Source organism: Panthera onca, chromosome A3 (assembly GCF_046562875.1).
Source record: "Panthera onca isolate mPanOnc1 chromosome A3, mPanOnc1 haplotype 2, whole genome shotgun sequence".
NCBI classification, from domain to species: Eukaryota; Metazoa; Chordata; class Mammalia; order Carnivora; family Felidae; genus Panthera; species Panthera onca.
Genome location: NC_138341.1, coordinates 31,362,087 through 31,385,767, shown reverse-complemented (window position 1 = coordinate 31,385,767; position 23,681 = coordinate 31,362,087). Strand labels below are relative to the sequence as shown.

The window sequence follows — 23,681 nt, the reverse complement described above, 5'->3', positions numbered from 1 at the left end:
TCTTTCTCTGGACTCTCCGGGGACTCTGGGCACACTTGGAACTATCCTTATCACACTCTTGCTGACCTACCACTCCTTGAGGCCGGGAACTTATCTTAATGGACCCGCTGCTGTGCCGGATCTTCAGTGAGTGCTTCTTAAATATTTGCACAATGAACAAAGGCTTTCTGACTTCTCCTCTGCCTCAGGTTTACATTCTGGGCTCCAGGTGCTGGCTACCTAGGGAATGCTAACCACAAATTGCACATCAGTAACAACAAAGTATAGAAATGCGCCGATCCTAATCGGGCTGTGCGTCTTCCTTCCTGGGCTGGGTCATTCAGATCTCTTAGGTGAATTTATGGCCTTATTGCTCCAGGATTAATTGCCCTATGTCCTGCACACTTTGACACTCCTGCTCCACATCACCCAACCTTAGGAATTAGTTCACCTTCTGAGAGTTGTGCACTGAGTGGTAGTCCCAGATGAGAATTAACCCGAGTCCCTCTGCAACTTGTTAATAATTATAAGCAGGGAGAAGCTTAGCAATGCTTCATATATGTATGTTAAAACCCAGTACGTAATCCTAACAGATAAATAATGCAACCCTTATTCTCACAGTGAATTTCAGCTTTTTCGTTTTATTACTCACCTCACTGGAGGCTGACCTGTGAAAGTATAGATCTGTGTTAGAACAGGTTATAGTTTATCTGAGGGTTGTTTTTGCTGGCTGGGCTGGGAAGAGCTCATTATAGGAGTTTTGCTGTGACCTGGTCCCACAGCATGGCCTCTAAGGACAGTGCTGGGCTATAGTCAGGCTCCAGTGGATTCTGTAAACTTTTAAAAGTCATGAGGGGTGGGGGTGGCTGGGTGGCTCAGTGGGTTAAGCAGCCGACTCCCGGTTTCGTCTCAGGTCGATCCCAGGGTTGTGAGATCGAGCCCCGAGTTGGGCTCACCTTGGGGCATGGAGCCTACTTGGGATTCTCTCTCTCTACCTCTCTCTCTGCCCCTCCCTGCCTCTCTCTCTCTCTTAATTCTCAAAATAAATAAACTTAAAAAAAAAAAGTCATGAGGTGTGTAAAATGTATGCCCACCTCTCCACTTGAGATGCAGTACAAACATGAGAAAAACACAAATGATGACCAGCATTATCTGGTACCAGACAATAACTGGATATTTAGTGACAAGGACTAACTGTTGCTTAGAAATTGGAATATTCTCCATTAAACAAATGTTTACTTATTTATTTTGGAAGAGAGACAGAGTGCGCACGAGCAGGGGAGGGGCAAAGAGAGAGGGAGAGGGAGAATCCTAAGCAGGCTCCACCCTCCACGATCCTGGGATCGTGACCTGAGCTGAAATCCAGAGTCAGACACTTAAGCAACTGAGCTGACCAGGCGCCACTATTCCCCATTTCTTTAAAGTAAGCACAATTCCATGCAGAAACAACTTTAATGATACCTTTTCGTTTTATAGGCATTGTCTCGTTGAATCTCTATAGCCAGGTATTATAAACTCTGTTGGTAGGCAACGAAAATAAAGTTAAGCATTTTGGCCAAGATCACAAGAAACGTGGACGTTGCAAGTAGGTTTCCAGCTCTAAATTTTAATATTTTCTACACAGTGTGGGGTTCTGTTGGTGGAGCAGCCAGAAGTGCCAAGCGAACGGCTGTGGCCAAGGTCATGGGCTATATGCCCAACTGGTTCACTTAGCCACATGGAAAAAAGGACTATATGTTTCATCATCCCTTCCAGTACACGTGGTTTCAAAAATATATCATTGGTGTTTCAGGTGTTTCAGGCAATCAAACTTTACTGAATGTCTCTTTTATGCCAAGCTCTGTGCCTGGTGCCAGAAATGCAGTCTTGCCCTCAAGAAACTCAGACTTTTTTTTCTTTTTTCTCTTCTTTTCTTTCTTTCTTTCTTTTTTTTTAGAGAGAGAGCATGTGTGGGCACCCAGTGCAGAGCCTGACACAGGGCTGGATCTCACAACCATGAGATCATGACCTGAGCCAAAATCAAGAGTTGGATGCTTAACCTACTGAGCCACCCAGGCGCCCCCAAACTCAAACTTTAATAGCAAAGACAAACAAGTAAATACAATGTGATAAGGACTTTGATAGAGACAGGTGAAGCATCTCTAATTCAGAATGGGGGTTGATATTGGTAAGAGTTTCCAGGAATCTTCTGACAACACAAATCTTGGACACTAGTTAGCTAGCCTAGTTGGAGGCAGCCGGGGAAAGGCATGACAAGAAGAGGGGACAGCTTGTGCAGATGTGCATTGTAGTGAAACAGCATGGGCAACACAAACGTTCTAGCATGGTGAGAACTTGGCATAGACAAGGTGAGGTGGGAGAGGTGGGTGGGGTCTAAACTGAGAGTGCCCTTGGGGCCCTGATAAAGAGTTCAACTTTGTCTTGACTGTTTTAATCAGTCATGAAGGATTTTAAATTCAGATGGGGGTGTATATTTCATAAAGTCCCCTTGGGAAATCATATGGAGGAGGGAGAGTTGGGGAGCAAGCCTGGATAAAGAGCCCTGGATGACCCAGGGTGCAGGCAGGAGGGGAAAACGGGGAAGGCATCGCAAAGGGACATCACGGAAGACAAAGTCGAGCCAGCATCATGACAAGGACTCTGTGTGCCATACTAGGTGCTCATCATGCATTGTCTCAAATCATTGTCAAGTTAACACCAGGAAGTTCGTGTCAACTACCCTCGTTTACAGATGGTAAACCTGAGGCTGCATGTCACACAGCTATCAATATTGGAGCAGGTGTTTGAACTCAGCCCTTAATTAACTCCAGAAACTGTGAGCCTAACTCCTCCATGATAACTGCCTTTTGTTGAGGACTGGCCTCATCCAGAATACCGAACGAGGTCTTTGTCTAAGACACAGGGCCTCTTCAGACAGGGCAGCTCAATTGTTTTTTTCTCTATTATACAGTGACAGAAAAGGGATCTTCTGTAACACAAGGCAATAATTGGTAAGGATTCCACAAGTGGCTGATCTAAAACAGATTGCCGCCTCTATCTTTTGACACGGCTGGGATGCACCAGGGAAATGCTTGTTTTTGCTAAGTGGGACTGGGAGATTGGTAGAGCTCAGGAACAAGACAGGGTGATAACCCCTACTTCGTCTGACCAACTGTGAGAATTCCCTTCTTGGGGGGCCGGCATGTCTTCCTGTGACGCGCCATGCCCTCACCCGCATCAAAAGGCCGCAGTGGAAGCCGCCATGTCACAAAGTGGACCAATGAGCGCCTTCTGAAGATTTAGAGTGCAGTGAGGTGGATGTCTTCCTTCCAGTGGGTGAAGCTGCAAAATGAAATAGTCCGTGTAGGCAGCCACACATAAAGTCACAGACAGGTGCATACAGTCTCTCTTAGCCAGAGCACATGTTTATACCAGGTCTGCAGCTGTTTTCAAAAGGCAGACCTGCCTTAGCGTGGCTTCTTAGTCTCTGAGGCCTGACGGGTAAAACAGGTTGGCTACTTCTGGTTCTCTGTTATAGTTGGATATCTGAACAAGCTGGGATTCTAGGAAAGGTCCAGTAACTGTTCTTTCTGGTTGTCATAACTGACTCGTCTTCCATTTCTGTCCAACCCTCTATGTAAGAAACTTGAACCTGCCCAGTGGAGGGGTTCACTGGTGCCCAAATGCTGGGTGTGGTACAGGGAAGCTTCAGGATTAGTGCATGCCCAGTGCAGACAGTCAAAAGCAAGGAAGAAACTAGATCGTGTTCTCCAGGGGCCCAAGAACAAGGCACAAAACCCAAGAGATCTCAGTTTGTTTGTTTGTTTGTTTGTTTATTATTATTTTTTAATGTTTATTTTATTTAGAGAAGGAGAGAGAGAGCACGAGCAGGGGAGGGGCAGAGAGAGGGAGACAGAGAACCCCAGCAGGTTCTTGGTACTGACATTACAGAGGCTGATGTGGGTCTCTACCCCACGAGCTGTGAGATCATGACCTGAGCTGAAATCAAGAGTCAGAGGCCCTACCAACTGAGCCATCCAGGTGCCCCTCAAACAGTTTAGAAACCAAAATTGAGCAAGGGGTCAGAGCCAGATAGAAAACAAAGGCAGACAATCTAAGGAAGTGGCTGCCAATGGGACCAGTGTGCCCAACTCCCATTTATTGGTCTCTGACTTGTGTGCGTAGGTCTATTTAGATGAAAACACTGGTTACAGATGGGCAATTCTAGCAACCATTCAAAGATTAGGTTACCTGATGTACAAGAACCATGGGTTTAGGGGAGGACCTTAGGTGTGTCCGAACAGGGGAGGCACAGAGGAATGTCAGGTTAAGCAGGATCCTTAGCCCCAGGAAGCCCTCTGCTTCTCCTTTCCTTGACTTTGGAAGATGCCCAGCCATGAAATGGAACACAATCAAATACTCTTCCATTCTATGTCAACTTGTGTTGAAGTGACAGGGAATTTCATAAAACATCTTTATTTATCCAAACATTTGACTAGTGTGGGTGAAGATAAGTAGCATTATCTGGGCTCTCTGCAGAGGCTCACCAAACGTAAATAGACACAGTTGCCTAAAAGCATGATTTTTGTTCTAATAGCTGTCTGGGACTCACTAATCAAGCCAGTTGAATAAATAATGCCTCTCTCTGACACTCACTTTATCAAGCGTGATGTCTGCGTGCCTGTGTCTTCTCACAAAGAACTGTTTGTTTTTTTTTTCATGATCTGAGCAAATAAAGTACAGAAATGGTTATTGAACCAACAAGCCTAGGGGCCCCGTGCTGCTTTCTTGTGGGGAAGGAGCCAGCCGGTTGCCCCAAACAGCGATGCGAGTCACTCTGGGGGTCTAGAGAAATGGGTGTGGCCATCAAAGGAGAGTCAAAGTGAGCCAGTGGGAGGTGGGTGAGGAACTCACTTAGTGAGCCCTCACTTCCTATGTGGGAAGCAGACCCTTGAAGTTCAAAGCCTAGCTCCTTTTGTTTTACCATTGCTGTCAAGATAGTTATTTAATAACTTGAATCAGAGGGAAGGAAGGTAAGGTTTTTGCAGTGCCTAGAAGTTGAAAGACATCCTTTGTTTTATAGTCGTGAGTAGCAGAGAATGCAACGGAGACCATGGCCGACTCCCCTTTCAGCTATGGAGAAGTAACGGCCGGTCAATGATTCGACAGACACCCGCTTCTCATTTCCTTTCCTCCAAAAGGAGGATACGGAACAGGTATCAAGGAACACCTCTAGATCCTCCCTCGAAGTCTTTCCCCTACCTGGCAACAGGGCCACCCGGCCGCTGGGCGGACCTTTCCACACGTCGGATTACACCACGATCTTGAGTAGAATTCTTTGGGGGCCCTCATCCCCTACTAGACAAGGTCCACACTCAAGCTGGTGTATGCTTAGCTCACATCCGAATATAGTCCTACCTGCCTCTTAGCCTCAGATCTCTGGTCCATCCATAGATGGTTCTGAGATCACAGTAGGCTCTTGCCCCATATGCCTATGTGCATGCTGTCCCTTATCTGGATTGTTTCTTAGTCCAGTTGACTGATGTCTACTCACCCTTTAAGACCCAATTCAGAGGCTGTTACTGAGAGGCTTTCTTTTCCCTGACCCTCCTGATCCTGTGCCCAGGAAGACCACTCTCTTCTGGGCTTCGCCTTGCCCACACACAGTCCTTTATTATCTCATGCAGTACTTAAGTGTCACTTGAATGTCTCCAACTCACCTTCACAGTCCCCTAGGCCTCACTAGGTTGTGTGCACAAGTGAGGTCGCATTAATACTTAAAGCCAAATCTGACTGGCTGTTTATCCCTACCAGGATGGTGGCAGGACCTCAAGTCCCCTTTCTGGGTCCCCTTCCATCTAATCTTTGGGTGAGGTCTCAGGTGAGGTCCCGCAGTTCTGGGGGAGGCCGCAACTACCCTGGCTCCTGGAGATGCTGGCGTCTGGGTACCACACCAGCCCAGAGGTTGGTCACACACTTGTCCTTAATTCTACCCCACTGACAGCTCTGGGAAAACAGGAAGGAAAATAGAGACTCCTCTGCTTGGCTTCTAGCCAGCCCACAGACACAGATCTGTTCCCGGGTTTCCTTTTCTGTTCCCGTTTCCAGGGGCTTGCCCTGTCAAATGACAGAGGCACCTCCTAGCCCACCCCTCGTGAGCCAGCTTCCCTCATCGCCACTGGCAAGGCTACCTATGCCCACAGCTCTAGCAGGCAGTGTTTTTGTAAAAAGTACAACATGAATGGCACCCCCTGGAGTTGTCCAATAGCTCTGAGTGGATCTGCTTCCCAGGCTTCTTGGGAAACTGGGTCTACAGTAAAGCCAGAAAGGCTACAAAGTTCCTGCCTCTCCCCCGTTCAAGGCCCTCCTTCCAAGCTCTCACTGAATATTTTAGCTTTTGCCTCTTCCCAGCATGCTTGACAGTGGGGGAGCCTACCCCACACCCACAGATTGGGGTGCCCTCTGGGGCCTAGTTATCGAATGCAATATAGAGTCCACGTCCGACTTCTGTTACACAATTTACGTGCCTGTCTCCCAACTAGGCTGTGTACTAGGTTCTGCATCGTTTTCATCTTTATATCCCTGGAATCCAGCCACCGTCAGTAACTGGTGAGTGAGCGGATGAATGAAAAGCTTTAGTTCTATAAGGCATCAGTAGGTGATTACTGAAAACTTGCCAGCTCCCCATGTGTTGGGCTTTTCCTTTCATCTCCCTGTGGCTTCCCTGAGACCCTGACCATGACCCCGTCCATTCCTTCCCACCACCCCCGCACCTGAGCCAGGTGCGGCTTAGCCTGGTGGTTCTCAACCATTGGATGCACATTAGAATCACCTGGGGAGATAGAAAAATATTCCGATGCTCAGCCCCCAACCCAGACCAGTCGAATGCAGCGTGCAGCCGGGGTTGAGAAACTCCACTACCAGCCTCCCAGAAAGTCCCCGGTGATGTTCTCTGAGGTGGCAATGTGTTCAAAAGCAACACTTGGTGTTCACAGCACTCGGCATCCACAGTGCACATGGAAAGTCCAGAAGAGAGTAAACAAAAAAGCAGGAAGGGAATAAAATAATGTTTATGCTCTGGATAAGAGCTCTGTCGTAATACACGGGGCAGCTATCCTGGGAATCTGCTGTGAAATCGACAGAAGTAGAAGTAACCAGACATTACTTCTGCCCTGGGACTTTGGTCCTGCAATCAACCGTTGCCCAATCTTCCATGGATCTTTCAGTCACCGTGTTCTAGCGTGTGACGAATGCATGCCTTCCCTACTGGTTACAGCACAGTAGCATCCACTGTTCACTTACCCCCCATTGAAGCCCAGGCTGGCCACCATCCTTGTCAGACCCAGGTGACCTCTAGCTTAATTGGCACTGGTGTCCTCCCAAGAGGTGGAGCTGAGGTCGCAGCTGATTCCTCACGGCCTTGCACCCACTTTGGGGGCAGCTGGGTAATTGCGTAACCATTAGGGCAAGGAGGCCATTCCCTGGGGCTGCGCCCACTGACTTCAGAGCCAGTGAAGCAACTTAATTGTGAATTTTCAGCCGCCACTGTGGCTGTGAGCCCCTGGAGCAGTTTCTACTTGAAAAAGTGCCTACCGGCTCTGTCATCATGACCCCCTTTTCCTCGACTTCCTTTTGTCAGGAGCCAGAGACTTAATTAAAAACGCTTAACCTTTTTTGGAAAAACTTGCGGTCATTTTAATGGGAGCTCCTGAGTTGGGTTCTGTCCAGAGAAGCAGGTCAAAAAACAGTTCCCTATTATTTCTCGGGATCATAGAATGTCAGAGGTGGAGTTAGAGCTCACCTGTCACGGAAGTTCTCAAGCGTGGTAACACGTTGGAAGCGCCCGAGGGGTTTTAAGAAGTACGGCTGAGTGGGTCGGACTAATTAAACAGCACCTCCAGGGACCGGGGCTCAGGCACTGGTGTTTTTTTTGTTTTTTTTTTTTTTTTTTTTGGCACCAGTGTTTTTAAAGCCCCCTTGGATACTAATATGTAGTCAGGGTTGAGAACCATTCGCTAATTAAAATTCCTTTATTTTTCATTTGAGAAAATGAGGGCTGAGGTGTTGGGAGGCAATTCTGAGCTCTTAGCCCTGCTTGGATGTCCAGTGTGGCCAACGAGTCAGAGTAATAAACAGCCATCAGGCAAGTTCTGCTCTTTTCTGCCAAGTAGATCTCTCTGGACCACTTGCCTGCTCTCCCTTTACTTTCCCCTCACTGACTTTACATTTCTAAGTCAGAAATCTCAGAAGTTCTAGAATCTCTCTTCTTTCTAAAGCAGAGGCTGCCTGGTCCAGGACCACCCAGCAAGTGGCTGTGTCCGGGGTCCCATTTGCTGTCCTCATTCGGGAAACTGCGGAACTTGAGCCCTCACCAGGGGGCTGTCGGAAGGACTGTTCATATTTAGTCCTGTTTCAAAGCTGGAGGTTGTGACATTTAAAACTGTAGTTGTTGTAACTTGAGGAAAGCTCGAAATGTGGGGGTTTTGTTGACCCCTTTTTACTCTGTAGGTGCGAAATCATTGTGACGATACCGCAGGGGTGGGGTAGTAGATGGGGAGGTGGTGACTGGGCTGGGACTGGGGTGAGGCAAGCAAAGGGCCCAGGGGGCAAAAGTGAGGGAGGTGTTTATTCTCAAGGTTGTGTAAGGGCCTCCTTCAAAAGTGTGCCCTACGCACCTCATTTACCTCATTTGCGTCACCCTAGACCTGGCTCTGAGGCAGGAACGGTGAGGGCAACGAAAGAGGGAAATTCTGTCTTAGCCAAAGAGCTCATTCTAGAATCTATTTCACGTTAAATATAATTGGAATGCTAGTCAGTCAGTCCTAACCTGCCTTAGGCACCGAGTCCAGCTCAAAGATCAGTGACTCTCCAGGCAGGGAAGCGGAGCTGAGAGGCACCCGAGGATACTGGGGTTCTGCTGAGGAAAGCCCACCTTGGCTCCCTTCTGGCCGTGGCTCGCTCAGTCTAGCACCTGCTGCACCAGCCCTATGTAGCCTCTGGGCCAAGGTGGCCCCTGGAGAAGCCAAGCAAAGAGACTCCTCAGAAGCAGCAAGCCTGAATATTTAATTTGTTATTTTCGTTCCTTTGACTTGAGAAGTAAATTCAGAAATAAGCCTGGATCTGGAGGCTTTGCACCTCTGCCAGAGTGCAGCACAAAACAGTCACACTGATCAGGGCGTGGGAAAGTCTCTCCTCTCATGCATAGAAATGCTCAACCTCTTGTTCCTCTCTGGTCCCAGAGTCTGTGGTTGGAGGCTTATACTCTCTGTCCAATGTGAGCTGCAAATTCCTCAGGCATTTAGCACACTGAGGCCTATGGAACATTCCTGAGAGCTGGATGCCTGCCCTACCCCTGGAACACATCCCATCCAGGCACATCGGGGATCCCACCAGTTCTGAGATATGTGCCTAGACCTCTCTCATCCAGAGAGGATGCTCTTTTTATTGTCTGCATTTGATAACTACTCATCCCGTGACTTTTCCTGTATTATTAAATGCATTAGTGCTCAGCATGGAATCACTGGTGAAATCTGGATAAAGTCTGGAGTTAATAATAAAAATGTAGCATGTCGATGTGTTGGTTTGGACAGAAGCACCCTGGCTAGGCAAGACGTTAACATTAGGGGAAGCTGGGTGAGGGATTGCGCAGGAGCTCTTTGTGCTATCTCTGCAAATTTTCTATCAGTTGGGAATTATTCTGAAATCCAAAAAATATTTTAAAAAATGCGTTAGACATTTTATCCTGTAGCACAGTGGAAAGACTGAAGCTTTAGAGTGAGAATCTCGACGCGACCACTCAGTAGCTGAGAGCTCTTGGCCAAGCAAATTACCCTGGGTCTGTTTGGCCGTGAAAGGCAGATATGTGCTATGTGCTCAGGATTGGACTTGCCCACTGAAACTGGTCCTCCTCCTCTTGTACAGTAATAGAACCTGGCTGGCCACCTTGAAGTTCATTATGGTCAGGTAGCTGTTCTGCCCGGAGCCAAATACCTGATCAGATTCTGGAAGCCGGCAATGGGACTGACTAATGCTGAACACACCTGGCTAGGGGAACCCACATCAGTGAGGCTGCAGGGGAGTTTGGGTAAGAGTGGTTGTGGCTACGGTGTTCCATGTTAAATCACCTGGGAGCAGTAAGGAAACCCAGATGCCTAGGCCACACCCTGGACCAGGAAACTCAGAGGCTCTGAGGGTAGGACCTGGGCTTTAATATTTTTTCAAGCTCTCCAGGCGACTCCAACACACATCAAAATTGAGCACTAGTGAACAAAGTCCACTCTTGAGCTTCTGGATAGTACGCAAACCATGCTTTTGGACTTTAGAAGGTGTTTCCATATCAATCAATAATGGGTGTGTTTGGGAATGCAAAACACGCTGAATGAAGTCTGGAATCTCACACTAAAGGGCCTGATGTAAGAGGATTTAGGAAGTTAAATTTCCTCATTCTGACCCCCTTCCAACCCTGCTTCACCCTCTTCTCATTGTCTAGAACCAGCGTGACTTTTCCAAAGGATGAAATCACCATTCTTTGAATCACTGTTTTCTGGATCAGGAAATTAAGTGGGCTTTGGTAAGGCCTTAGAGAGAGAGGAGAATTTGTGCAGTCAAGAAATAATTTTTACCAAAACAAATGTGACCATTTAGAAAAGTACTCATATGACTTGTATGTGTCCATACCAGTTGGAAAAATACAGCAAAGTGCAAAGAATAACATTTAAATCACTCGTATCAATTTCAGAGATATAAATCATTAACATTTTGGTATATTTAGTTCCCCTTTTTTATTTACATAAAAGTGGGATAATGGTGAATATAAAGTATTGTACCCTACCTTACCACTTATTATTAGTGTTTTGCACTAAATATTGTTGAAATCCTGATTTGAGTGGCTACATAATATTTTATCAAATGGTTGTTTCATATTTTATGTAACTGTTTTTTTTTTTTTTATAAGTGCCATTCCATATTTTCCCTTTTAAAATTTCCTTTTAAATTTCCAACTGGGTGGCTCAGTTGGTTAAGCGTCCGACTTCGCCTCAGGTCATGATCTCATGGTTCATGAATTCGAGTCCTGCATGGGGCTCTGCACTGACAGTGTGGAGCCTGCTTGGGATTTTCTCTCTGCTCCTTCACCACACTCTCTCTGTCTCTTTAAATATATAAATAAACTTAAAAAATCCCTTTAATAAATTTATGTGTTAAATGGCTACCTTTGGCCAAATGCCTTAAGATTTCCTGTGTGTGTGTGTGTGTGTGTGTGTGTGTGTGTGTGTATGTGTGTGTGTGTGTGTGTGTGTGTGTGTGTGTATTTGAGGCTGCTGCAATCATCTGAGCACTTGCTTCCTTGCACAGCAAAAATCTGCTCAAGCATATTGTTTGGGAAAGTCTTGCTTGTTTTCTTAAAGAGGTCTGGAGGCCCTAACAAATACCTACGGCTTCCTTCTATTCATTTCACATATTTTGGTTCAAAGATTTCATAACTCCATTCTCACCCTAACTATTCCCTAGGGCATAAGAGAAAAAGGAAAATATTTTTTAAAGGGCAAGGATCGTAGTCTTTTGTTGGCATGTTCCCCAACAAAGCCCTGTGTACACTTAAGGCTCTGTATAAATAAATGACATAAATATAGAGCTTGTGGGGGAGGGTTCTTGCCTGCTGTTTTTCTGGGGCCCAATGAAACGGTTTCGTTCATATGTTCGTGAACTGAGGCTGCTTGTGTTTTGAGTTGGGACCAAGCAGAGACGTATTTGAGTGTTTGAATTAGACCAAGTCGAGACATGCAGATATTGATTTTCACACATGACCTCATTTGAGAATTGGGGGAAGAAGATGATGAAAGATGAAGGGGAGAAGAAGAAGAAGAACAAATACAAGGAGGGGATGAAGTTGCAAGGGCCATAGAAATACCATGGCTTAATTTCCTGTGCATCCAGTTCCCTGGAGATCCTGTTAAAATGCAGGTTCTGATTTAGTAGGTCTGTGTGGGGCCTGGGCCTCTGCATTTCTAACAAGTTCCAGGTGTGGTTGGCGGAGCCACGCGGCCCTCACTTGAGAAGCTCGGTCTTCATGCGGGTTGTACCATTTCAGGACCAGTGCAAAGGCGCTCTCTTTCATTGTCGCTATTCCTATGTGCTGGTTCTCTCTCACTTCTGCTACCTCCTTGATCACTGACGATGCTCTTTCGTGTTCATGTTTTACAAAGGTGCCTCAACGCCGAATGGGACTTGTCTTCACTCTCCCTCTTTCCAGCAGCTTCTCTTTCCCATCCACCATGATTTTCAATTTCTCCATCTCATATCCAGCCCTTTCTTGGCTTGAATCACTCATTCAATTCTTCTGTCCTCCTCCCTCTACCAAACCTGGGTTTATTTCTCTAGAGATTTTCATGCACAGTCTTTGCCCCAAGAACGCCTTCCACCTTTTCTTTCTCGTCCTATCTCAGAACAAAATTGCAAATGGAATTTCCTAGCGGTGGATGAGTTTAGAGTAGACCAAACTTGTAGCCTTAGTGGACAGCTTTTGTTCAGCTCCCAGTTCACTTCTTTATGAAGTAATGTTCACCACAATATATGGTTTCTAGAAAGTCTGCAGGAAGACCGGTGTTTTCCCTAGAATGCAGCTCCTAGTCACTGTGGTAAATAGGCATATTCAGACTTGCAGTCAAAGAAGGTCTTTAAGATTCCCTTTGGATGAGACTAATCCCAAAGGCTGCCTAACCTCCCTATAAATAAGAATTTTACAAGGCTTATTGCCCAAATGTTTGATTCTCCTGGCTGAAAACAGTGGTTTGAGTGTGAGTCACTGACCACACATCGAAATGCCTGACACCATCCCTCCAAACCCACTCGGGGCCAGTAAACCGTGATTAAGCTTACAGAGCTGAAACAATCCTTTCCAGACCTAACTATGCATTTCACTCACAAAAACTTATAGCTGTTTTGGCAGTAACCTCATTATATTGTTCCATGGTGTGTCCGTTCAGAAATAATACAATATTATTTAAAGGTTGGCTTATACACCATTCTAGCAAATGGAACTATTAACTGGTATTGCCACAAAGTTATGATATAATGGTAAATGACGTTTGTAACAAAGAGCCCAAAGCACTTGCTGCATGCCTTCTGAATCATAAAAAAAAAAAAAAAAAAAAGATGTGATTTTTGCTCAATAATTTTGGGGGTTAAATATATTTGGAGTTTACTCTTGGGGAATTGGCCAGGTATACCTAATGATATCTTATGTTGGCAGACCAATTTGCCGTTTACCCAGTATTTTACACAAGAAAACTTTATAATCCACAGTCTAAAGTGGAAGGAATTGAGACGAAGTGACTTGCCCAGAGTCCACAGAAGGTAGTAAGTGGAAAAGCCAGGACCCGGGATCCAGGTCTCCTGTTTTCTTTTATGATGGTTCTTTACCTGATTAATCAGAACACCCACTTCTCTTTGCAACCACTGATGAATCAAGTTAACTGAATGTTATCCTGAGTCGAGAGCAAGACTGTACACTAAGGAGACAAATTTGGTTTTACCTCCATGTACACTTTGATAGAATTTGTGTGTCCAAAATTCACATAGGACTTGCTCTCTAAAGTAATTTATTTAAAGCTGATATGCACCTATTACTTTATCTTTTCTTCTCACATTGTTTGTGAGTTGAACAATGTTTGTGAGTTGAACAAGAAAAAGAAAATGGCTTGTTATGTCAGAGCCATACTCAATGTCAATTCAATTTGATTCAACAAACATTGGTGAAGTATCTGGTGTATGTCATGCAGAGTGCTGGGCACTGGAAGTAGGGAGGCGGACAAGACATGGTCACCCCCACCTGGAGGGATTTACAGACTTATAAAATCAGTGAGTCTAATAAAGTGGTGAGGAGACTACCATAGTGGCCCAAGGAGGGAATGGTCAACTGGGGAATGCAGGTTGCTGGGGGGCGGGGGGATCTGATTCTTTTTTTCGTGGGGGGATCTGATTCTTAAGGATGAAGAAGCAATTCCTAGGCACCGGTGTGGGCAGAGATTATTCCAGCATGAGGAAAGCTGACACATGGTCAAATAGTTGCTAGATCAACCCAGTCGCTAGCAATCTAGATGCCTGAAGTTGAATGTCTAGAGGTCTTGTCAAGAGATAGGGCCCAGCCAGGTCCTGTGTGTCACCCTCATGGACAATGGTGATTGGCGTTTACCCTTCAACAAGGGAAAGCCGCAGAAGGGTTTTAAGTTGAGGAGTAACCAAGAGCACAATACTTGGCAATTCTGGCTTTTGACCCTCATGAGGTCCCTTCCTCCTCTTCTCTCATTGGTTACCTTTGCTCTCTGCAGAAATGTCCTTTCTGCTGTGTAGTTAGAGAGCAGGCATTTCCAGCAAAGCTCCCGAAAGCCATCTTAGTCAGGGGCTCACCTGCTCACACTGTGATTTGGGGTCCCAGATTGTATATACCTGTTTTATTTACCAGACTTGACCTAAACAGTCAACCACATTACTTGATAATCAAGATAAAAGTAGAGACTTCCCACTAAACGAAACGAAGTGGGAATCCCTGTTGCAGATGCTTAGATATTCTAAGCTTGAGACTGTGCCCATCTTTGGTGCTGCAAGATCGGTGAATTTCAGAGGTGAGTAGATTAAGTTGTGACTTCAGGAGAAAGTCATGATCTGCTTTCTGACCAGCTGCGGAACAGCAGGTGAAGTAGCATCAAAAACAGAAATGTCTTGGGGCACCTGGGTGGCTCAGTCACTTAAGCATCTGACTTTGACTCAGGTCATGGTCTCAACAGTTCATTTGTTTGAGCCCCTTGTGGGGCTCTGTGCTGACAGTGCAGAGCCTGCTTTGGATTCTCTCTCTCCCTCTCTCTCTACCTCTCCCCTGTTCCCACTCTCTCTCTCAAAAATAAATAAATAAACATTAAAAAAGAAAACCCCAAACAAATAGAAATGTCTTCAGTCTTTCTCTACAACCAGGGACCTAGCCTTCTCGCACAGGCTCCTAGAGGAAGAGAAGCATCCGGACCCACCCGATGCCTAAATGGCTCCCTCCCTGGCCATCCCAAAGCTACAGAGGCTTTATCAAAAGCAGCTCCAGCCTCTTTCCCAAGTAGGCAATTTCATATCTCTGCTTCCATCTCTGTCTTCCTACTTCGTCTTCTGAGTGTCCAATCCAGGCCCCCGAGGTCACTTCTCACCAACTGCCACTTGGTTCCAATCAGTGTGTGTGGTTCAGCAGTGTGTGTGGGGGGGAGGGGGGGGGAGAGGGGGCAGTTAAAGATGAAGCCACTGGGAGTACCCTCCTCTGCTCGAGGGACAGCACTGAGGGACACTCTACCCTCACTCAGCCACCCACAGTCCACTCCTGCCTGGTCCAGCAGAGGAACAATCATCACATGTCATATTAGATAAGTAACGAAAGCAACCTCACTCTGTTTGGCCTGATAGTTTAATGTCTTTTTTCCACTTATTTGAGGATTACCCGGAACATCAATGCAGTGTATACAACATACAATCATCAATGGTGTGTGCAGTACCTACAAGGTATATTTATTTCACAGGCAATCAGGGTTCTACAAATTTCATAACTTCAATTACTTAAGTTGTTTAAGTGGAAAAAACTTTTTTAAAGGGATAGCACCTTAATTTATAATTTAAAGAATTTGCAAATGTAACTCATCTACCTGTGCTTCCCTCACTAATATTTTAATTATCTTTGATTCTTCCTTTGAAGGATGAACATTTTGGAAGTACATGCTTATCTCTTTTGAGCCTTTTATCTTGTGCCTTTATTGTCTTTGCTGAAATTTTTGGAGAAGGATATTAAAATTTGTCATTACCAGTACTGTGGGCTCCCAATGGGGCGGAGGGAGAAAAAAATTGCAACTGATGCTGATTACGGGTGAGGGGGAAATAGCTGGGGTATAGGAGAATGGCAACAGACTCCCCCTCCCCCAGGAGTAGAACCCATGGTTCAAACCACTAAGCTTGGGGAGTGGTACTAAGTGTGATCTGGACAGGGCTGGTCCATGGGAGAATTGTATCCAAGTTAAGCAGGTAGAGCAGAGGGTAGGATATCTAAGGAGAGTTTGGGTGTACTATGTATATCCAACATGTTTATCCAACATGTCCATCTGTCCTGGGGAAGAGACAGGAATGAGCAGGGCCCCAGCCAATTGGACCAGAGCTCAGGAATGGGCCCTAGTCCCAACAGGGATCTGGAGAGGAAATTGGAACCAGAAATCATGGCAGAGAACAGTCAGACAGATGGACCATATGTGGTTGCTTGGGATAGGGAGACTGCAGCTCCCATTTCTGTGGACACCCAAAGGCAGATTCATTCTTGCCAGGAGCACTGGACACTGGGCATGGGGCTCTTTCCAGCTCCCCGTCAACAGCGGAGAAAGCTGCAAGCCTGCATTGCAAGCCTGCCTTTGCATGGGCTCAGAGACCAGGCTAAATGAGCCTACAGATCTTGGAGCTCCTTTCTTCCTATTCTGAAAAGCTTTCTTTTCTCTCTCCCTCCTTATCTAGCCATAGATATTACCATCTTACATTTACAGTTGGCACTTTACCGGTTACAAAGCAATTTCATACATACTGCCTCAGACAGAATCTAATACCAGCCTGAAAGATGAATCAAGGAGGAATTACTACATATGAGGAAATGGAAGTCAAGTAAGTGCCCAAGGTCACACAGTGAATCCTGTTATTATGCCCCCCCACTCAAGTACAGGACTGCCCACATTCTGAGATAAATTCCGAGGATGTCTATAGGAAGCCGCTGGCCCAGAAAATCTGATTCTGATGAGCTGCGTGTTGGGCACTGGGAGCCTTACCTGAGTTCCCTGGGCCCTTGCTTCTTGGGTCTTTAGTCCTCTAACTGGGCTTTTCCATCCTGTAGTAGCTGTTTCTGAGATGTACCTGCCTAAGCTCATCGGGCTTACCTGCTCCCCTCTCCCTTGAATGATGCCCCTGGAGTTGGACCTAGGTCCTCATAATTTGCCTGCAAAGCCTATACCTGTCTCTTGTAAGGAAGTGGTAGGCTAGTTATCTCCAGATCCTTTAGGGCTAAGGGCCTGGGGAAGCAAACACTTGGGTACATCCTGCCCCACATTTTATTCCCTTTCATGAGGAATGTCTTGTGTGTCCTTTTTGATGGTTTAAAAAGTATGCCTCTTTTATAGACGGTGGTCTTGCTATTATGATGATCTCTCTCCAAGAATCTTTGCTCTTTGTGGGGTATGACAGTAAGTGTTGATGCCACACGTGCAAGTGCTGAAAGGTGACAATTAATTCGTTTAAGGTCACAAACCAAGTCAGAGATGAGACAGAAACAGCCTCTAAATCTTCTCTTTCCTCCTAAATTGTCTTTCTCCAAAATGACAGGCAACACTGGAGAGTCCGGATTCCTTTTCTATTCAGCTGGGACAAAGAACGAGTTATAAATCTCCTGCAGTAAAAAATGCCATGAAAATGATCAAAAGAGACATGATGTTAGCAGTCATTCTTTTCTCATTGTTTGGTCTCCTTCTTAACACCTAAAGCAAGCGCTCAGAGAAGATACTAAGGGTGGGGCGGGCACAGTTTAGAGTTTTACCAAATGCTCAACATCACTACCTCCACCCTCCCACTGCCTAGTTCCAAAGGTCCTTATAACTCTGGATCTCTGGACTTTGTTAGGGGCCCAGGATGGGCCTCAGACAGTGATGCTAGTCACGGAATTAGTAAGCACTTCTGTGCAGTAGTCTGAGCATTGGTGCAGTGGGTCTCAGGGGCTTTTTGACTATGTTTGAAAGTGGACCGGACGGGCTTTGGCATGGAAATAATGAGGAAGAAGCTAAGCCAGGATGTCATCCCAGCTGCAGTCTAGCTTTGTTTGATATGATCCCAAAGGAGCACGGATGGTATCCCAGAGCTGGTTCCACCTTGCGATAGGGCTGCAACTGTTTGTATAAGGGGCTACTCCATATCAATCAGACATTGGCCCACTGCCCCAAACGGAAGGGATGGTGCAATCTCCAGGACGAGGGGCTCCCATGCAGTGAAAGTCAATTCTCCAGAGATGAGGCCAGCAGTGAGCCCTTCACAGCTATCCAGGAGGGGGACCAACAAAGTCCATCTGGTACAGGGGGATGAATGGTGATCATCACAGGCCACTTGGCAGAGCTGAAGCCATAGAAATACCTATCATATTTTGACTTCCTGGTACTAGACTGAGCAGGTCTTATTGGGGGACTGATCTAGGTTTTGTGAGTCCTGAAGCTTATTACAATTTGGGGAGCCTTCTCTAAGAAAAAGGACACAAAACTATGTCAAAATTAGGTTCCCAGCCTGTGCAGATGGTAGGTCCTGAAGCTAAAGCTGTGTAGTCCCATCCCATCTTTTGCTTCTTTCTGCAGAAGAGAAGACTGAGGATCAGAGTTTAAGGAAAATTGCCCAAGGACATCAGTCAAGGAAGTGGCTGGAGCTGGAGCCCTATCCTTCTGGCTCGTAGTCCAGAGCCTGCTCTGTGATAACACCAGTCAAGCCCACAGCAGAAGGCTGCTAGGAAGGTCAGGAGATAACAAACGGGAACATGCTTTGTAAGCTCTCCCTGAAGGGTCATGTGGCTATAAGGCATTATGATTAAACGGGCAATTGATCTGGGAGACAGGATGTTGCCAAAATGAATAACTTGGTCAAAGAATATATATATATTCTCTCTTCCTGCGTTTTCCACACTGGTGTGCTAGGTTTATACAATAGCAAGTATCTCTGGCTTGATTCAAACCTGCGAGCTCCCAAAATTGTCATGAGTAATAAATTGATAAATCTCCCAGGCTTGTGGCTCCTTGCCTGAGCATGAACGCAGAACACAAAAACTTTATCATAGAAAACAAGAGCATACCTTCTTATCACTCTGCCAGAATGAATAGTTGATGAGCCCTCAACGGTTCTTAAGAGGCTGAGGAGATAAGAGAAGTAAGGGGGGGGGGGGTGGTCTCCTGAATGATAGAGTAGCTTCCTAAAAACATTTTCTCTGTCCAAAAACTGTTGCCAATGGGCACAGCTAACTCTAGGTCTTGGATACTCCAGTTTATGCCCAGTGAGTTTTTCTTCACCCAAGTTTCATCAGCAATGGGTCAAAAGGGCCCACCAATCCCCTGAAGGTAACTGGGGGTCAATAAACTGGGATTCTGTTGAGCCCAACCAAGCTCATTTGCATATAGTCATTTGCACTATATAGAGAATTAAGGCATGAGGGCTTGAAAATTTGCCCTTTTCTATTTTTAAATCACTGATCTGGGCTCCTTGCATGAGTAGAACTTACTAGTGGCATGCTCTTTCTCCATCCTCTCCTGGCCTTTCTTGGTTTTCATACGGCAAGGCCATTTCCTTTAAGTGTGTCTCAACTTCCGGGGCCCTGGTGCTGGGGATGGGCCTTGTGGGGATTCCCTGTCACCACTTTGTTTATAGAGCCCCTCTCTGCTGGAGAGTGGAGGAAGGGGTGTGGGTAGGGGCTGACGGGTACAATGAGACTCTTTTCAAAATCTTGGGAGTTTAGAATCTTGCTGCTTTGAAATGCAACTTTAATTGCCCAGGTTGTACGTTGCAGACCAATCCCTTGAAGCAGAAGTGAGCCATGCAGTGAAGCTAACATGTGGGCCAAAGAGGGAACCACATCTTTGGAATTTCCCTAACTTTTTTGCATCCCAGAATTCTAGGTCAAGGGCTGCAACAAGCAGGCACTTAGATGTTACATTTAAGGAGGTATTTGACTATTTACTTTCGAGAAGCAATAACCCCAAAGCCAATTGTAAGGAACTCCTAAATTAGAATGTACGCTGCTTAGACCATTGTCTGTATCATGTGACCCTGCTTGCTATTGCGCCAAAGGAACAAAGAAGAAAACAAATTGATTTCCTCTTTCCCTCGGAACAGAAAATGCACAAACATGGGATATGGGGTAGAAGGTCTACACTTTCTATCTGTACTAACTTTCTAAATTTGGCCAAGATCAATAAAACGGAAACCACTCTCGTCAGTAAAATGGAAGGGACGATGGGAGTCACTGTACCTGAAAAGAAGGAAGTTATGAGGATTGTGATTAGAAATTGTTGAAGTGTAAGAGAAAAAAATAGCTTCTACTGGAACGAATAGGACTTCAGGTGACATCACGGACATGACCCCTTCATTGTCCCCACATTTCCATTTCTAACACTAATCCTGCTGGAACAGGTCACGTGGCCACAACGCCCATGACAACAGCCCTTCTCCTCTCAGTACTACTTGGGTAGTAGTAAAAGTAACTGCAGCCAGTGTTTATTAAGTATGTGCAATGAGCTTTATCATCTCACTTATTTTTCACTATAAGCCTTTGTGGTATCATCATTTTTCAGATGTGGGAGCCCAGGGGTTAAGTCACTTGCCTAAGATTACACAGCTAACAGAAATATAGTTCTTTCGCTTTTTCTAAGTGTCCTCATTCACTCTGGCTCAGATCATCTTCTTGTTGTTGTTATTTTGGTCTTCTGGTCTTTTTCTGAGGTTTCCACCTTACGCTGCCTGTTAATTTCATTGACATATCTCCAAATTCAAGGAGATCCAGTGAGGTGAATCCTACCAGATTGCATACTCTATGAGAATAAGGAACTGTGCCTGCCATGTTCATGCCTATATCCTCTGACACATAGTAGGTGCTCCGTACATATCTGCCATATGAAATATTTGTTAGTGAAAGAATATGTCCATGGGGATTTGCTTTTGGGCTGAGGTCAGTCTTCTTGAAGCTCTGGGTCTGGGTTGACTGTTCCTGGGAAGTATTCTCTGGGATTTGAAAGGTCTGGGCAGGCAGATCCCTCCCCTCCACACCCCCCCAGAGCAGCCCTGATAGAACTACAGAGACAGGATCCATCCAGAATATATGGCTGGGTTCTGAAGACTGTTTGGAAGAATGCATAAAACACCATAAGGTGGAGTAATTGTTCAAGAGACGTATGTATGTGTGTGGTATTAAGGCCAGAATGAAATTTCTGCTGAGAATCCTCATAAAGAGATGGTGATTATACCACGTCTTCGATGACATCCATGCAGGAGACACCATGGAGATATTCTATGGCTCTTTCCTGTGGCTATACTCAGTAGAGGTGGATGGTAGTTTCCAGAAGTGCAGTCAGAAGTCAACAGGCCCACCTCTTGGATGCCACTGAAGAGGCAGCCTTCTCTCTGTTTCTACTCATCCCAGTCCCCCTGATTGATTCATTGTAGGGGCTTTGCCCCCTGGGACCAGTTGGGCACCCTGGGGAGACTTCACTCTTAGATTGTTCTAAAAGCAGCCCTAAAAATTCAAACACATGCCTTCATACACCCTGTGCCTTCTCTCTGACCCCTTACTAACCCCGAAATATGCTGGACCCAAAAGACCATTTTGCTTGGAGGGAGACAAAATAAGGAATAGTAATATTTGCTTTCTAAATAAGATGATGGAAAAAATGCAAAACAACCCAGCAATAGCCGCCCATTTTGCAGCTGGTGTCCTTTGTTTTGATGCAAATTTAAGACAGACCCTGGCTGGTAAAGAGAAAGTGGCAGCACAGGATCTGGTTCCCCAGAAATGTGAGTTTTCATTCTCTTTGGTGTGCTTTGCTGATGCCAAAGGCTTTTGGAAAAGCCACTTATTCAAAATCAACACTTACAAAATTTTCCAGCCCACGGGGAGTCTTACAATTTTCTTTGGAGCAGCAAAATAAATTCCAGACCTTATCATTTTGTCATTTAAAGTCCCCAAATCTAGAGCCAGTGTGATTAGGGACGCTGGCAGAGTCAAAGGGAAAAAGCTCTCTCCCAAGACCTCGTTGCGTCCCAGTGAGTTTGCCAGTTCTGCCTGTCTGTCCAGCAAGAGATTGTGTAATCCCAACGCTCCTGGGAGCATACCAGTGCTGAAAGAGCCTGCCTGGTACTTTAATCTAGCCCAGCAGGTACCCCAAACAAAGAACTTCTTCATTGTCCCTCTGCAGAACCAGCTTGGACCACATCGTGCTGGATTTAAAGCTATAAACCAGCCACCAACCAGCACAGGAGGCTCAGAGACAAACCTCATCTTATTTGCGGAAGTCAGGACTTGTGAGCTGACTACTGTTGCACATCCCCAATGAGGGTGGCACCTGAGGGTGTGACCTCCGAGTACAGCATGGCAAATGTAGGATCCACTGAAGGAAGAGCCTCTGGCTGGAGCAGGTGACAGAACCCTGTTCCCTGAAGGAGGTGGTGTCCTGGAGGTTGGGGAGCTCTGATTCCCCTTGGAGCAGCAGTATTACCTGTAAATTCTAATCTCAAGGAAGTCTGGAAAGCTTCCTGTCTTTCAGACAGAATTTATCTTTTAAATATGTCCGCTGTTACGACTCTGTTTCTTGTTGAACAAGCTGTCCAGCGTTACAAAGAGTGCCCTTTTAAAATGTAATTACTTTACGGTAGGTTCTGCCTTAAACATGACCAGAGACTTTTTTTTTTTTTTTTAAGTGTATTTATTTGGGGCGCCTGGGTGGCTCAGTTGGTTAAGTACCCGACTATTGATTTTGGCTCAGGTCATGATCTCACAGTTGGTGAGTTCGAGCCCTGAATCGGGCTCTGCGCTGATGGTGTGGAGCCTGCTTGGGATTCTTTAAAAACAAAACAAACAAAAAAAAGTGAGTTTATTTATTTGAGAGTGAGAGAGAGAGAGAAGGGAGAAAGAGAGAGAGAGGGAGCACATGAGCAGGGGGAAGGGCAGAACAAGAGGGAGAGAGAGAATCCCAAGTGGGGTCTGCACTGTCAGCACGCAGTGATCATGACCGGAGCCAAAATCAACAGTCAGATGCTTAACTGAGCCACCGAGGTGCCCCTAAACATGACCAGTTTTCTAGAAGTGACAATCAGGAGCAGGGAGGAAAAGGCTGGGGTGGGGGTGGGAGCCCAGAGCCCAGACAGGGCAAGGCTTAGATGGGAAGAGATTGAAAGAGAAATATCTTGTTTCTAGACTTCATTGCCTCCCAGTGCCACCAGTAAGACAAAATAATGCGACAGGATCCCTCTGTTGTAAATGGGTTGAGGACAGAGCCAGGCTGGGAAGGAAAGGGGAAGAAAGAAGGAAGGAGGAGAAAGAAAAGGGAGAGAGGTGAACCCTTGGTGTGGGGTGGGATTGGGGCTAGTCTCAGAGTGTGCAGGGGGCGGTGGGGACATGCCCAGTTTTGCCCCCTCTTCCCCCCACAGCTCTTGGCTACTGATCGAGGGTCCGTGGATGTGTCTGAAGGTGCAGGCCGTGTGGTGGAGCAAAAGTGGCCCTGTCCCGGATGGTGGACGTCCTGGTCCCTGTCCTGCATGACCTGGCAGGGTGACCTCCAGGGTTTCTTATCCTTAACAGGAGGGGCTGGCAGAATGGGACAGTTCTCCAATTGTGAGAGGGTGATGATTTGAAAAGGCCTGGGATTCCACCACCAGCGGGGAGCAACCCCCTGCCCAGAAGACGTCCTAGTTAACCCAGGGGAAGGCTAGCTGTAGAGGCCCCGTGTTCCCATCCCCGAGCCTCGAGCCTTCAGCCTCGAGCCTCGCTTCTTGGCAGAAAGTTTACAGGAAAAGTGCTTGGAGACTGCTGCTAGTCTGAATTCCTTTCTTTAACCTTGAGATAAGAATGCCTTTGTTTGAGTCTCAAGCAAGTCTCAAGTTATGTAACTCACTCTTATTAAAACTCTCCCTGACTGTTTTATATTCAGCCT

At 46.1% G+C, this 23,681-nt stretch overlaps 1 long non-coding RNA gene across 2 annotated transcripts; it reads left to right on the top strand.

The window, feature by feature from the left end:
- Positions 1-15,212: 15,212 nt before the first annotated feature.
- LOC132677593 (uncharacterized) lies at positions 15,213-23,471 on the top strand. Of its 2 annotated transcripts, XR_009609335.3 has the most exons (5): positions 15,213-15,492; positions 16,483-16,626; positions 18,351-18,503; positions 21,948-22,167; positions 23,179-23,471. It is a non-coding gene; the product is annotated as an uncharacterized LOC132677593 (long non-coding RNA). The 2 variants fall into 2 exon arrangements; XR_014137362.1 differs by lacking the exon at positions 21,948-22,167.
- The last annotated feature ends 210 nt before the right edge of the window (positions 23,472-23,681 follow it).